We start from the raw sequence: 13,012 nt of genomic DNA on the forward strand, positions 1-13,012 counted from the left end.
ATCAGCTCGGAGGGGAAAAACTCCAAACTCTACACTTACAAAACAGAAGCTGGGATTCAAACTCCCAACCTTGAAGGTCTGAGGCCACAACGCATCAACAAAACCAGTACAATAATATTATCATTGTTAATAACTTTAATAATTATATTACCATTGAAATTGTACATTGCATCATGTTTTTAACTTAATTTAGTTGATTTTGTGTGGCCTATTCTATCGCAGTATTTGGCGGCAGCCAGTCATGCCGTCATACTTGTTCCGATAGCCAGTCTCTGTCTCTTTGCCAGACAGACAAAGGAAGGACAGCTTAGAAAGAGCAGAGCATTCTGAAGTGACAAAGCCCATCTCAATCACAACGTACCCTTTAACTTACAAATGCACGCTGGAAAAATGTGTCTCAAGCCAAAAACACAAAGCCACAGGGAGAGAGTGAGATTCAAAGACTTTGGTCTCTGTCAGCTCCTCATTTCTTTTCCAGTATTCACTAATGATAGTGGCTTCACTGAGTCATCTCTGGGAATGATGATCAAAGCCAAATTAAGTCAGACTTTTATGCAAAATGTAATATGTAAGCCTCCAGCAATGTCTTCGGTATTGATTCTCCCCCCCCTCCGTTCTGTCTCCTTTTCTCTACATTTTCTGTCCCAGCACAAAACGCAGTGTGAAATTTGAAGAAAGGGGTTCTCTCAGCAAAAGATGGTGATTCGGGCATCCATAGTTATGCCTGTTTGCATTTAGAGTCAATTTCAGATGTAAGTGGTGTGTTACTAAAATAAAGGGGTGCTGCTCTGCATTGGGCTTGATTTGACACAGAAAGAGGTAGACAGTAATGTATGTCATGGACCCCCCCCCCCCCCCCCCCCCCCCCCACAAATTGCATTTTGTGAAATAATCTATCGTGCCGTGCTGTTATACGAGTGATAATGATACATTTGTAAATCTCACTGCTCCGACTGAAGCGGGCATTCTAAATGAGCACACGCAACCCCCCAACCCCCTTTCCACAGAACCATGCAAAGTGTGGCCCAAAGTTACAATTCAGCTACCCAGAGCGGTTTTTACACAAGTTAGAGCTGAAATGAAGAGCACATACAACGGGCACTACCTATAATCGGCAAAAAGTATTTTATGAAAGCCGAAATCAGTGAGACTGCATGTTATCTGTAAATGTTATGCTGCAAGCCACTGTTTATGGACACATGCAATTTAATAAACAGCATGAATCTCTGCTCAACGAGTCGCTTTGAGGTGTGCCTTTCTGATAGAAACAAAACAAACAAAGAAATGTTTTGTACAATTAACTATTCATGCATATATATTTTTTGAACATTGAAATGGAATTTAGATATTTACAAAATGTGCACATTCAAATCACTTGCATTAAGCCACTTTTCCTCAGCATCCTTCAGTGGTAGTGATTTAGGATATCAGGATTACATGTTTCGAGAATATTTTGTGCAAGCAAACACTTTCCACCCATCAAAACAATGATTTTGATAAATGGATAAACGCAATGTTTATCAAAATCTTCCTCCAAGCAATGTCTAGCCTGGTCCATCTAATCCATTCCAGGATATTTGTGAGGAGCCTGGTAACAAGGCCAGTGGTGGCCTAGTGGGTAAGGAAATCAAATTCATAATCAAACGGTTGCGAGTTCAAATTCAACTTTCAAATTCCCCTTTCATGGCTGCCCAATTCTGTGGGTGATGGATTAAATTCAGAGGACACATTTCACTGTGTGCACCATGTGCTGTGCAGTGTATCACAATCACAATCACTTCACTTTCACAACCAAGTGGTGGATTTACTATAAATGTGTAACTACATTCTCAGTACAATAGCTTCAAATATCGTATTAGTATAAGGTCACTCAGAGATCAATATGCTGAACATCATCTGCTCAAACCCTAACAATTTAGACTCAATCACTGATTCACTGATGCATGTAAGAAATCAGCCAACAACTTTACTTTTCAACTAATTATTTCATTTATGTCACTTTTCCTACCATTTTCAGGAATGACATTCCAACATCCCCAAATATGTCCAAGCAAGGGCATTTAGCTGGTTTGGGTTTTTTTTACGTATGCTATCATACATAAAAAAAAAGCATTTTTTATCACAAGTCTATTAATATTTTCAGAACATATGACTGAACACTGTAGTAAGAAGTTTAATGAAATAAAATCATCCCACAAGAAACCTGGCTTAATTTTCGTAGTTCTGTTCTGTTCCCAGTGTTCTTTTTGTGCTCAACCCAAACAAGCAGCACAAAGTGCACCTCGACACACCCAGAATAATAGTCTTTCATGTGCTCTACAGCACCACGAGTTTCAAAGAGCACCACTCGGCGCTCCACAGACAGTGACAAACATTTAATTTCCCATGACGAGCTGTCGCCCATTCGCTTTTGGAGGACAGGAGATGTTTCCGAAGGTTATTTATGTAATTGCTTATTTATCTCTGCCACTATGAGCGCAGCTCCTTCTCTCTTCACTTTGCTCTTCTCCACAGGGCCTCCCAAATATGTCCCGGCCTTTAATGAGGGCCTTCTTCTGCAGCATAGACAATGCCACATGTACGTGGAGACTAGCATGACCTCAAAAAAAAAAACCCATCAGGCTCCAGTTTATCTGCATGGCAGCCGTCAAACTTCAACTTGCTCTAAGCTGGCATTTTTGTACAATGTCCAGCGCAGCAGCTAAGCAGCAGACCGCGGCAGTCATTGTTGTTGCAGGATGAGCCAGGGGAAAAGTCCTGGAGTGAAGGTTGGGATATAGAACTTTCCGAACATCGTGGCGAAGGCTGAGCCGGTGTAGGAGCCGTGCTCTGATACAGCCAATTTGTCCCGCCAAAATAAATAAATAAATAAATAAATAAATTCATGTGCATAATGCGTGTTTAATGTGATTTGCCCGGGTTTGTCGGGGCCTGGGCTCAGCATGATTGCAGGCCCGCGTGACGCTGCATGAAGTTAAAGATGTCTCTTTATTACCAACCGTCCTTAGTAAGCCCCTTCTCTGCATCCGTTCCTGCTGCCTTAAGTACTTTGAAGAGGCTGTGAGCACACTTCACAAATTTCCACTTAGGGAGTATATCAAGTGTCAAAAAAACCCAACCATAATATCTTCCTCTTACCCCCTTTTCAAAGCCTTCCAACTTCAGATCGGGCTGCATTAAAATACTTTAAAAGCTTACACCCCTGAGAATTAATCACAGCCAGGTTACCTCAACTCATAGTTTAGAGGCTATGCTTGTCCAGCCATTTTCAATGTAAAAAGAAGTGGAATAACATATTTCTTCAGGTGATGTGAAATTGCACCAATGATCCAACACTGGCATGAAAATTTTGTGCATATCAGCAAAATCCTGACACAGTTATACCAGCGTGTGTGTTAAAACATACTCTGCGTGTGTGTGTGTGTGTGTGAGTGTGAGTGTGTATGTGTGTAAAGAAGTTTAGACGACTTCTAGACTTCTAACACCCCCACCCTGTGGTCTAACCCTCACCCGCCTCCCCCTCTTTTCAATTCGGCCCCTTTGTCTTCCAACTTCTCTCCGTCTCTCTTCCTTCTCTCTCCTCACAGCGTTTTAGACGCCAAAACACATCATCTTGCATACATACTGCAGAGTGTGATGAGGGACTCAAGTAATACAGGCATCTGCTCTGGGCTTTTGTGTTCAAAAGATTCAATTAAAAAATAATTACCAAAAGATTAGTAGTAGTCGAACACGACTGTACTGGTTGAATTGATGTTTCCTTTTCATCTGGTTTCATAATAGAATGCTTTCTTAATTAACAAAAAAGAGAGAGAGAGAACTGCTTCAGTACACCCTGACTGAATAAAAGTTTGTTTGATGTGTCGAAAAATTAAATATTTTTTGATCTAACAAATTAATTTTTTCCCCTTCCTCCCTACTCCCATTTTCTATTCGAAGATAAAGACAATTTAATTTAGATACCAGTCGCTAGAACAAACCGTTCCATGAGCTTTGGTCAACGGACGGCAGCCATAATATAAAAAAAATCCCAGAACAATTAATTGCCATGGCACTCATCTTCGGTGGCACAGGGGTGTGATAGTGCATGGACGCCCGCGTAATCATATCCGAGAGGATCTGTCGCGTTTTTTTTCCGCTTAAATTACCTTTTCCTGCCACTGCCGCTAACGCTCAGCTCACAAATCACAGCAGGGACCCTCCCGCACCATCATAATCATCCCGCCGTAGTAATCTGCGCGGGACTTATGTGCGATTACGTCCTGAGGAACATGTTTCATGTTGTGAGAGTAGTTGTGAAGGAACAGGCCCGCTCTGGCCAGTCTCGCCGGCTTTGTTATTTCCACGCTTGGCGGCCCAGTCCGCCGCCCCCACTCACCCCCAATCCACTCCGGACTGCCGGACTGTCAGAAGCACGGCTACCTGTCACTGCTGACCACTTCATCTCCCTCCACGCGGGACGGCGGTAACCAGAAATGTTTGACCACAGCCTGACCCCCCCACGCTCCAGCTGGGAGGCTTCAGAGATGAGGGGAAGGGAGAGGGGGTAAAGATGAAAGAGCTGGTGTGAGGAGACAGGCCTGTGAGTCAGGGCCTGGTGCTCTTCAATAGGGGACTCATAACCTTATTTGTTCTGAATGGCTGCAGCATAATAAATGAACACTGTCATACATTTAAAACAGCTACGGTGAGTCTAACATCATGTGTATGTTGGGTAATGTACACACTGGGGTCTATACGGTGCGAAGGACAGTGAAGGAGAAGGGAGAGAGGGCGGGAGAGAGAGACATGGGCGTGAAGACAAGATCTTTTCCATGAAATCGAGGATAATGGTAAACTTCAAAATGACACTGGTACAGGGACGGTGAGGGGGGTGCAAGTTCATTCACACTTTCAGAGATGACTGTGTGGCCTCTTTAACACGCTTATACAAGTCTGGATCTCGTGACGGCTGGAGCCTAACCCAGCAAGATAGGGTGCACACCAGAGCCAGGTCATGGTGAACTAATGGATATGTCTCCATTTGGGAGATGAGATTTTTGGGAGGAGGTGCAGTCCACAGAGGCCTGCATCCTCACAATATATAGCCAAATTAATAATTAGAAGGTCTCCAGTCTCCATTATGAAGCTCCACTGCTTATAATTGTTCAGGAGCACATAAAAATTTAAATTGGCAGTGAAAAAGACTTGAAGGAGGCTCCAACTTGAGGCAGCCTGGTCGTGTCTTCAATTGCGGCCTCAGAAGGATCCAGCATACAGAATCCAGAGACACCCGAAAGTCTCTGGACTGTCGGACAAAGCTCACAACCTAGGCAGGAGCGTGAACCTAGATAGCCTTGTTACATGCTGTCCCGTGAGTGCTGAAATATTTAGAGGTAAAAGCCAGTGTCCTAACTCTACATGGGAACACAGAAGCTCCTCTGTGCCTTAATGTACAGCAGATGTTAATGATAATCACTCATCCTCACCTCAGCTTTTATTTCCTGTCTGGTGCAGAAACAGCCTCTTAGGTCCTATTGGACAGAAGCTTCCCTGAAGGGAGAAAAAATGAAAAGTGTCAGGAAATGGAGATCATATACAGATAAAAACAAAAAGGTAAAGTGGCTATACACGTTTCTGTCACTTTCATGAAAACCAGTTACAAAAGGCATCAGCAAAGGATATTATTAAGACACATGTTTTTAATCATTTTAAAAGATATATTTTATTTGACAAAGATTGAAATCACTGAAAAAAAAGAAGCAAAATTAATTCCTTGGTGGTCAGTCTGAGAATATTCAAGCCGACCTCGGCTGGTTACTTCTTTTTTTTCCCCATCTCAAGCTTTCTGTTTTAATTGCTGCAGCAGAAATGCTTTGAATGTTAATTACTCCGTGCAAGATTTTTTTCATTTCAAGAACAAAAAGTTTAAGAAATGAAAGGGATTTTGATTGAATAAAATGTTCTTGGCTGCCTTCATTTCTCTGCTAACTGCCTTTGTCTGTGCTGACTGTCCCTGCATATTCAAGAAATGAATGGTGGCAGGGCGAAGAAAAGATATTAATTAAGAGTAGATTCGGCATTGACTCTGACTTGTACATAAGACAAAAGGTTAAGTAAATGCCAGGGCTGCGATGTCACTTCAAACAATGAGTATTAGCTTTGGAATCATTAATGTCTGCTGAGAAAACACAGTCAAATTGGAGTCCTGATTGCCAGAAAATGTGAGGCCAGAGCTGTTTCATTTCAATCTATAGCTAAATTAGCCCTCCGGCGGAGGGCTGAAAACACACAATTAACCAAGCTAGGTGGGGCATCGGGGAACGGGACCTCTAATGGGGTGGCTAGATTGAGATCGAGCTTCGCCACCACCCCCGCCACCTTCTGAAACAGAAACTTTTCATTGAGCTAACAAAATCAGCGCAACCGTCCCTAGGCCGCCACACGGGGACCTTGGCTTTTTTGTGAAACATACGGAGGAAAATAAGCCTTTTAGGAGCTGGGATCCCGCTTGATTATTCTGGAATTGAATATTTAAGCCTAAAAGGCATTGAGAATAGCAAGTATCTTTGACCCAGTCATGACGCTCAGACTCGTAATTGTAACAGGAATCATTTTTTTATGCTTCATTCTTGGTCCTCGAATGCAATTCTGGTGAAACAATTAAGATCCCTTCGCCTGAACAGTTTTTCATGAAAAAAAGAAAGAAAGCTGCAGTCCTCAGCAAGCCAGAACTGAGTAGCAAATAAACAGGGTAAATAAATAAAGAAAGGGGGTATATAATAAAATAAATCAGGAGTCGTAATGCTGAGCCCCTTTGTATTGAAGGAAATTGCGGGAGCGTTTAAGCATTGCCGAGGTAGCGCTTCTGAACATATGGCGTTTTAATTCCTGTCTGTCTCATTTGGGTAACTCGGGCTCAGAGAATCTCTGCCTCCATCGGGGGAAATATCTGAAGAACTGAAAATACTTAAGAACAAAGGGCTTCAATCTCCACCCGTAATGGGATTTTAATTCCCTATTTTTGCCATAGAATGGCAAATTTCAAGAACTCAATGGTTAATTCTGAGGGTTTTTTTCCCCCCTCTCTCTTCTCCCTTTCACTCCGTTTCTCCCTCAAATTTAAGGAGGGGGGAAAGAAAACGTCTTTCCTCCGCGCACAGGAAGTGCATCAATAAAACGCACAAATAAGTGAACATTTCACATCTGACACCCAACACAAGCCCGTCGTGAGAGTGCTGCGGATGTTCATTTTTAATCATGAGCCTGCTTTTGTGACTGTTGACAGCCACTGAGGTATGACTAATAAGTCCAGTGTTGGTGCTTTCCCGCCGAGGCAAAATGGTCTCTGCCGACACACAGCCCTGTACATCATAATAAAATTCATTGCAGGGTGGCTAATAATTTCCCTGTTTTTCACTTTGGTGGCAATCATGGCCACTGCAATGAGGCATGATTCGCCAATTAATAGGCCATATTTCTGCCGCCTGCTACTGTAAATGGACAGTGTCAAGCGTGTTACTTCCAGACTGGAGTTAATTGATTGCGCCAACCTAGGCTCACATGCTAAGCCATGGAGAGAAAAAAAAACTGAAGCACTAAAGTATGCCTGCTATAACCGTCTAACACACAACTGCTATAAAAAGACATATTGTGTGCTAATAAGACGATATAATTTTATGGAAAAGTTAAGCGTGTCAGCATACTGTCAACCACGTTTCATTACAATAACATTATTCTTTAGCTGTATTCAATTTAAGCTTTATTAAAAAACTAAGACATAGAATGAAGTATTTTCCATCCATAGGACCAATCCATCAGGGCATGGACCAATCCATATCTCTAGTGCATCCATATCTCTAGTGCAGGGCATAACGGCGATGACTCCAGTAATGTTACAGGGTTAAATCAAACAATTCTGAATTTACTGAACACCTTGCTGGATTATCACATGGCTAATTTTAAACATGCTCACTGTATATATGGTGATCAGATCAGATCCCTATTTTTATATATATATATGGTGATCTGATATTGTTGTCTTGTTTACATATAAACTGTGACAACAAAGGAAAAAAAAAATATATATATATATATATTTTTTTTTTTCCTTTGTGGCTCACAGTTTATATGTAAACAAGACAACAATATCAGATCACCAAGGGCCACACTCATTCCTGTAGAGAACAGCAGTGGGCATCATGGCCTTGTCCCCTCCACTAGACCCGCCACACCCTCCCATAAAAGACACAACATGATGCGACACAAACCCTCTGCTGTGTTTTATGCTGCCAAAAAAAAAACGCCTGAAGAGACAGTGTCAAATCCAGGGGGTCGATTTGGGGGGGAACCGTTCTTTCTCCAAACCTGACATTTGTAATCTGTAACCTTTGGCAACGCGGCTAAAGCAGTGGAGCAGCTGGTTCACAGGCGTGCTTTAAAAGCATGCAGTCAATGTGTATGCAGCATGCATACCTTATGCATAAGACGAGTACCTGTGGGAAAATGCTGCATAGCTAAACGCAGAGGAGACGTAAACAAAAGCGAGCGAAGGAGCTCATTGTTTGTTCTGCGACCTCCGATTACATCACGGCTTCAATTACTGTATTTTGGCTATTACTGCGGGCATTGTCTCCCTCTAATGTGACAGCTGTTCCCGGTTTTGCTTTAAATGTTTGTAGGTTAAATACTGTGTTTTGGATAATGGGAACAATACGAAAGTGGAACCCCCTTGGGGTGCCAAGGGCTACGGGGCATTCTCTCAGAGCCTGTCTGGAAATAATATGGTTGGGGAAAAATACAAAAGAGAGAAAGAAAAAAAAAACGGACAGAAATTTGGACAGAGAAGTGTCGACCCCTGCTCTCCTCTGAACATATGCGTCTGTGATCAGCCTGGTATTTCAAGAAAAACAAGGTCCTGAACCCTAATCCTTAGACACATAACAAAGCACACTTCACAGCTGCCATGCACAGCTATCAGCTCCGAGGCCTGAGCGGGTCCCAAGACAATGCCTCCTCTATCACCCCCAGGACAAATATCTAGACAGCAATATTTTCTGCTTGAATGCTTGCACCGTGCACAAGTCCTGAGCGGCGGAGAGAGAGTGTGGATGTTTGCGAGTCAGAGTGAGAGCTAAAGAAAGAGAAAGGGACTGATTATCTATCTATCTATCTATCTATCTATCTATCTATCTATCTATCTATCTATCTATCTATCTATCTATCTATCTATCTATCTATCTATCTATCTATCTATCTATCTATCTATCTATCTATCTATCACTGTAAGATAGATAGAGAAAGCAGATAGTCACTCACTAGACACAAAAAAAGGAGGAGTTAAAGAAGCTCTGATCAATGATTGGTTGGAGGGTTTAATAATAATCATGACTGAAAGCATCTGATCTGAGTGTCACGCAAACACTGTGGCTGCACAACTGATTGCACTACCAGCATGCTTTTGCATATGGCATAGCAAATATACATTTAACCCAGCCACTGGGAATGCATGTGACAGTGTATTCCATGGTCCCGAGCAAAAGCCTGGGTAAATGGGGATGGGGATGGGGAAGTGAAAGTGAATTGATTGTCATTGTGAAACACTGCAGCACAGCACACGGTGCACACAACGAAAGTGTGTCCTCTGCTTTTTTACCATCACCCTTGGTGAGCAGTGGGCAGCCATGAATAGCGCATAGGGAGCAATATGTGTGCCTTTCATGGCTGCCCACTGCTCATAAAGGTGAGAAGTCAGTTCACCTAATGGGAGAATCCAGTGGAAGTAGATAGCATTTATAAAACTAGTTGTAAACAATACATATGGCGATTACATTTTTTTAAATTTATGAGTCACGTCAAACCGCTGTCTGTTTTTTAATTTATAAAACTGTTAAGTGACTTCATTGAGTGTTGAAGTGACACTAATGTTTTGGCTTTAATTCTACATCCCAAAAAAACCCAAAAAGTCTAGTTTTAATCAGCAGTAGTGCAGCTTTGACACACACACTATGCTACTACTGCTTCTAGGACCTGAGCCAGGCCCTGACTGTGTGTTAATTGGGTGGAGGGGCTGTGGGATGAAGGGGCTGGGGCCGAGGTGTGGGCTCCTGTCGAGGGCCAGACACAACCCGGCCTCAGTCCCTGGCTCTGGGCTAACTAGCCATCCATCACTGGCATGGCTGTCTTTATTACACTGCTGTGTGTTAGTGTGCACGTGAACCCTGCTGCCTGCGTGTCATCTAATCGTTTACGGAGTCCAGTGTGCCTGACCAGGGTCCTGCAGATTGAGAGGCCCTGACCGTCTGGCAAGACATCCCCCTGAAGCCTGTCAGCTCTAACAACAGCCAGAGCAGAAACAGAGAAGCCACAGGCCTCAGCTGCAGAGTCCACTTCAGCCACCAGTTACAAAGGGGAGAGAAGGGAGCATGCAATTGCAAAAAAAAGGTATATTTCTTTATTGCAATGTGTTACATCTTCACAGTGAAGACCATAATGAGTATAAATTTGTCTGAATGTGCTTGAACTCTGATCGCTGCCGATTATAACTGTGGTAAGTATGGTGTGTGTACAACAAATAGGATGACAGCAATAAAGTAACTGTTTTAGCGTGAGGTCAAAGATGTCCTGATTTGCATAAATGAATAGATAAAGGGAAAAAACACAATTGTTAATGACCTTTTGTGATGTTACATATTGGTGCGCGCTGGTGTAAATCATCCAGAAAGAGGGAGCAAGGTGCATGAGATCTGCCAATCATTTTCCTGTTTTAAAAGGCTAGTTTGTTTCTCTTCTTTAAGATACAGACCACCCAGTGTTCGTTTCTTAACGAATATATTTATGTCAGTCCTGACGATGCCTTTGACCTAACACTAGTGAAAAATACTCACGCTTAGTGCATAGAGCTACTATTTGGACCAATTTGAAAATAGTCTCTTTTATGTTTTGTGTGGAACAGGAGATGAAGATGATTGTCATTTAGATACTGGACAAATCTGTGTGCTCTGATCACTATCCAGCCAATATCACTCTCCACCCAAAGTGGATGGGCTCCACTGGAGAGTGCCTTTAAGCTGCTGAGGCGTTATGCCGAGGGCTCTGGTTTGGGTGTACAGTGGGCATGCAAAGGGAAAGCTGAGAGGCTGCCATATGGCAGAGACTCTGGAGTCTCCCCGTGGCTGTCCCAGCGTGCCCGTCCAGCCTCACTGGTTCCGGGATCCAGATCACCAAGCACACTCTGACTGGGGGAGCGTGTTAATTGCATCCTGTGTTTGTCAATCAAAACCCCAACCCCCCTTTCTTTTTTATCATCTTTTGTGTTCATTTAGCCTAGATAGCCTAAAGTATTGTCAAAAACTGATCACTGACAGAAAATGTTTTTCCAGAATATATTGGTTTCTTATGCACTCCTTGTTCCTTCCAAAGAGGAACACACAGTTATGTCGTTGTACAAAAAAGACAATATGCAAGAGGAAAGTCAGAGGAAAGTTTCAGACGAAAGTCCCTGACCAATCAATCTCTCTGTGGGTCATTAAGAGTGGGACAGACATTACTTTTATTTATTCATGTAGTGTTTACAGATTTTTTTTTTTTTACAATGTCTTTCCACATTTTATTCTGCTCCAAAATATACGTCATGCAAGCCTTTTCAAAATCAATGCAAAAATCATAATCTGTCCTCAAACAAGCTTTCAGCACATAACTAAAGTGACAATGTTTGTGCTACTTTATTCATATGATCCCATATGAGAAACATCATTAATGTTTTTTTCAGTTAAAGAGTGCTCGTTAGGTGAGTGTGAAATCCCATTCATTTAGTGGAACAGATAACAGTTGCAGTGTCAAGAAAATTGACACTCCCTTCTAGCTGGCCTACCTCTATGTACCATCCGACCACTACAACCAATACAAAATAAAGCAGCATGACTGATTTTCAACCTTCCCAAATTCTGCCACACCACCCCTCTGCTACGCTCCCTCCACTGGCTCCCAGTAGCTGTACGCATCAGGTTCAAAATACTGATGCTGGCCTACAAAGCCAAACATGGAGTAGCACCATCCTACCTCACAGCCCTTATTACACCTCACACTGCACCTCGTATATAAAGAAAGACACTCATCTAGACTCTTCTCTTGGTCCCTCCCCTTGGTCTTGGTCCCTCTGTGGTGGTCCCTCCCCTTGAGGTCCGAACAGCTCAGTCACTGAGTATTTTCAAATGGGAGCTCATGACCTTCCTCTTTAGAGAATATTTAGATTAACTAATAACCTTCTTATTGTCTGACTTATGTATAGAAACTACAACAGAGTGAATAAAAAGAATGTATTCATAGTTGGGGGTCCTAGTGAACGAGAATTGATCACTTCATGATTGTAACATGGAAGCACGTTGTAAGTTGCTCTGGATAAGGGCATGTGCCAAATGCCTTAAATGTAAATGTAAGAAAATCATGTAAGGAACACATGGCTCTGCAACAATGTAACCATTTTGAAAAAATACAATCCAGGGTCTTCAACCCTAGTTGCGAACTCAAAGAAGCTCGTTTTAGTTTCCAATAAACCCAACATATTCAGGCAAGAATGGGTTCTAGTGAGCGACATGACAGTTTAGAAAGCCTCATTAATATCTGTAAACATAAGGCCCGTCACAACTAGCACTGGGCGCAGAGAAATCAATTTTGGCGCCTTCAAAAGCACCACTTGAAGTGTGCGCCGTCGAAAGCAGTGAGAGTAGATCCCAATCTCCAAAGGTCACAGTGTAATACTTCCTCATTCAACAAAAGCGCCTCACAAATGCAGACCTTAATTACTACCCATAGGACATGGATTAAGGCACTAAATGGAAATGTCATAAAAATGAGTATTAGAGCAAATCATTATCACCGCCTTAATTGATCTTATCATAACAATATTATCGTAATCAGTCCTACTGCACTCCATAGTACGTTAATGTCTTTTTAAACAGCTGAAATGTCAAAGAAAGCAATGTGCTAGAAGGAGCCAGAGTATAAACATCACTGGCCTTAGCTGAGATTAAAT

Source organism: Denticeps clupeoides, chromosome 8 (assembly GCF_900700375.1).
Source record: "Denticeps clupeoides chromosome 8, fDenClu1.1, whole genome shotgun sequence".
Taxonomy (NCBI): Eukaryota; Metazoa; Chordata; class Actinopteri; order Clupeiformes; family Denticipitidae; genus Denticeps; species Denticeps clupeoides.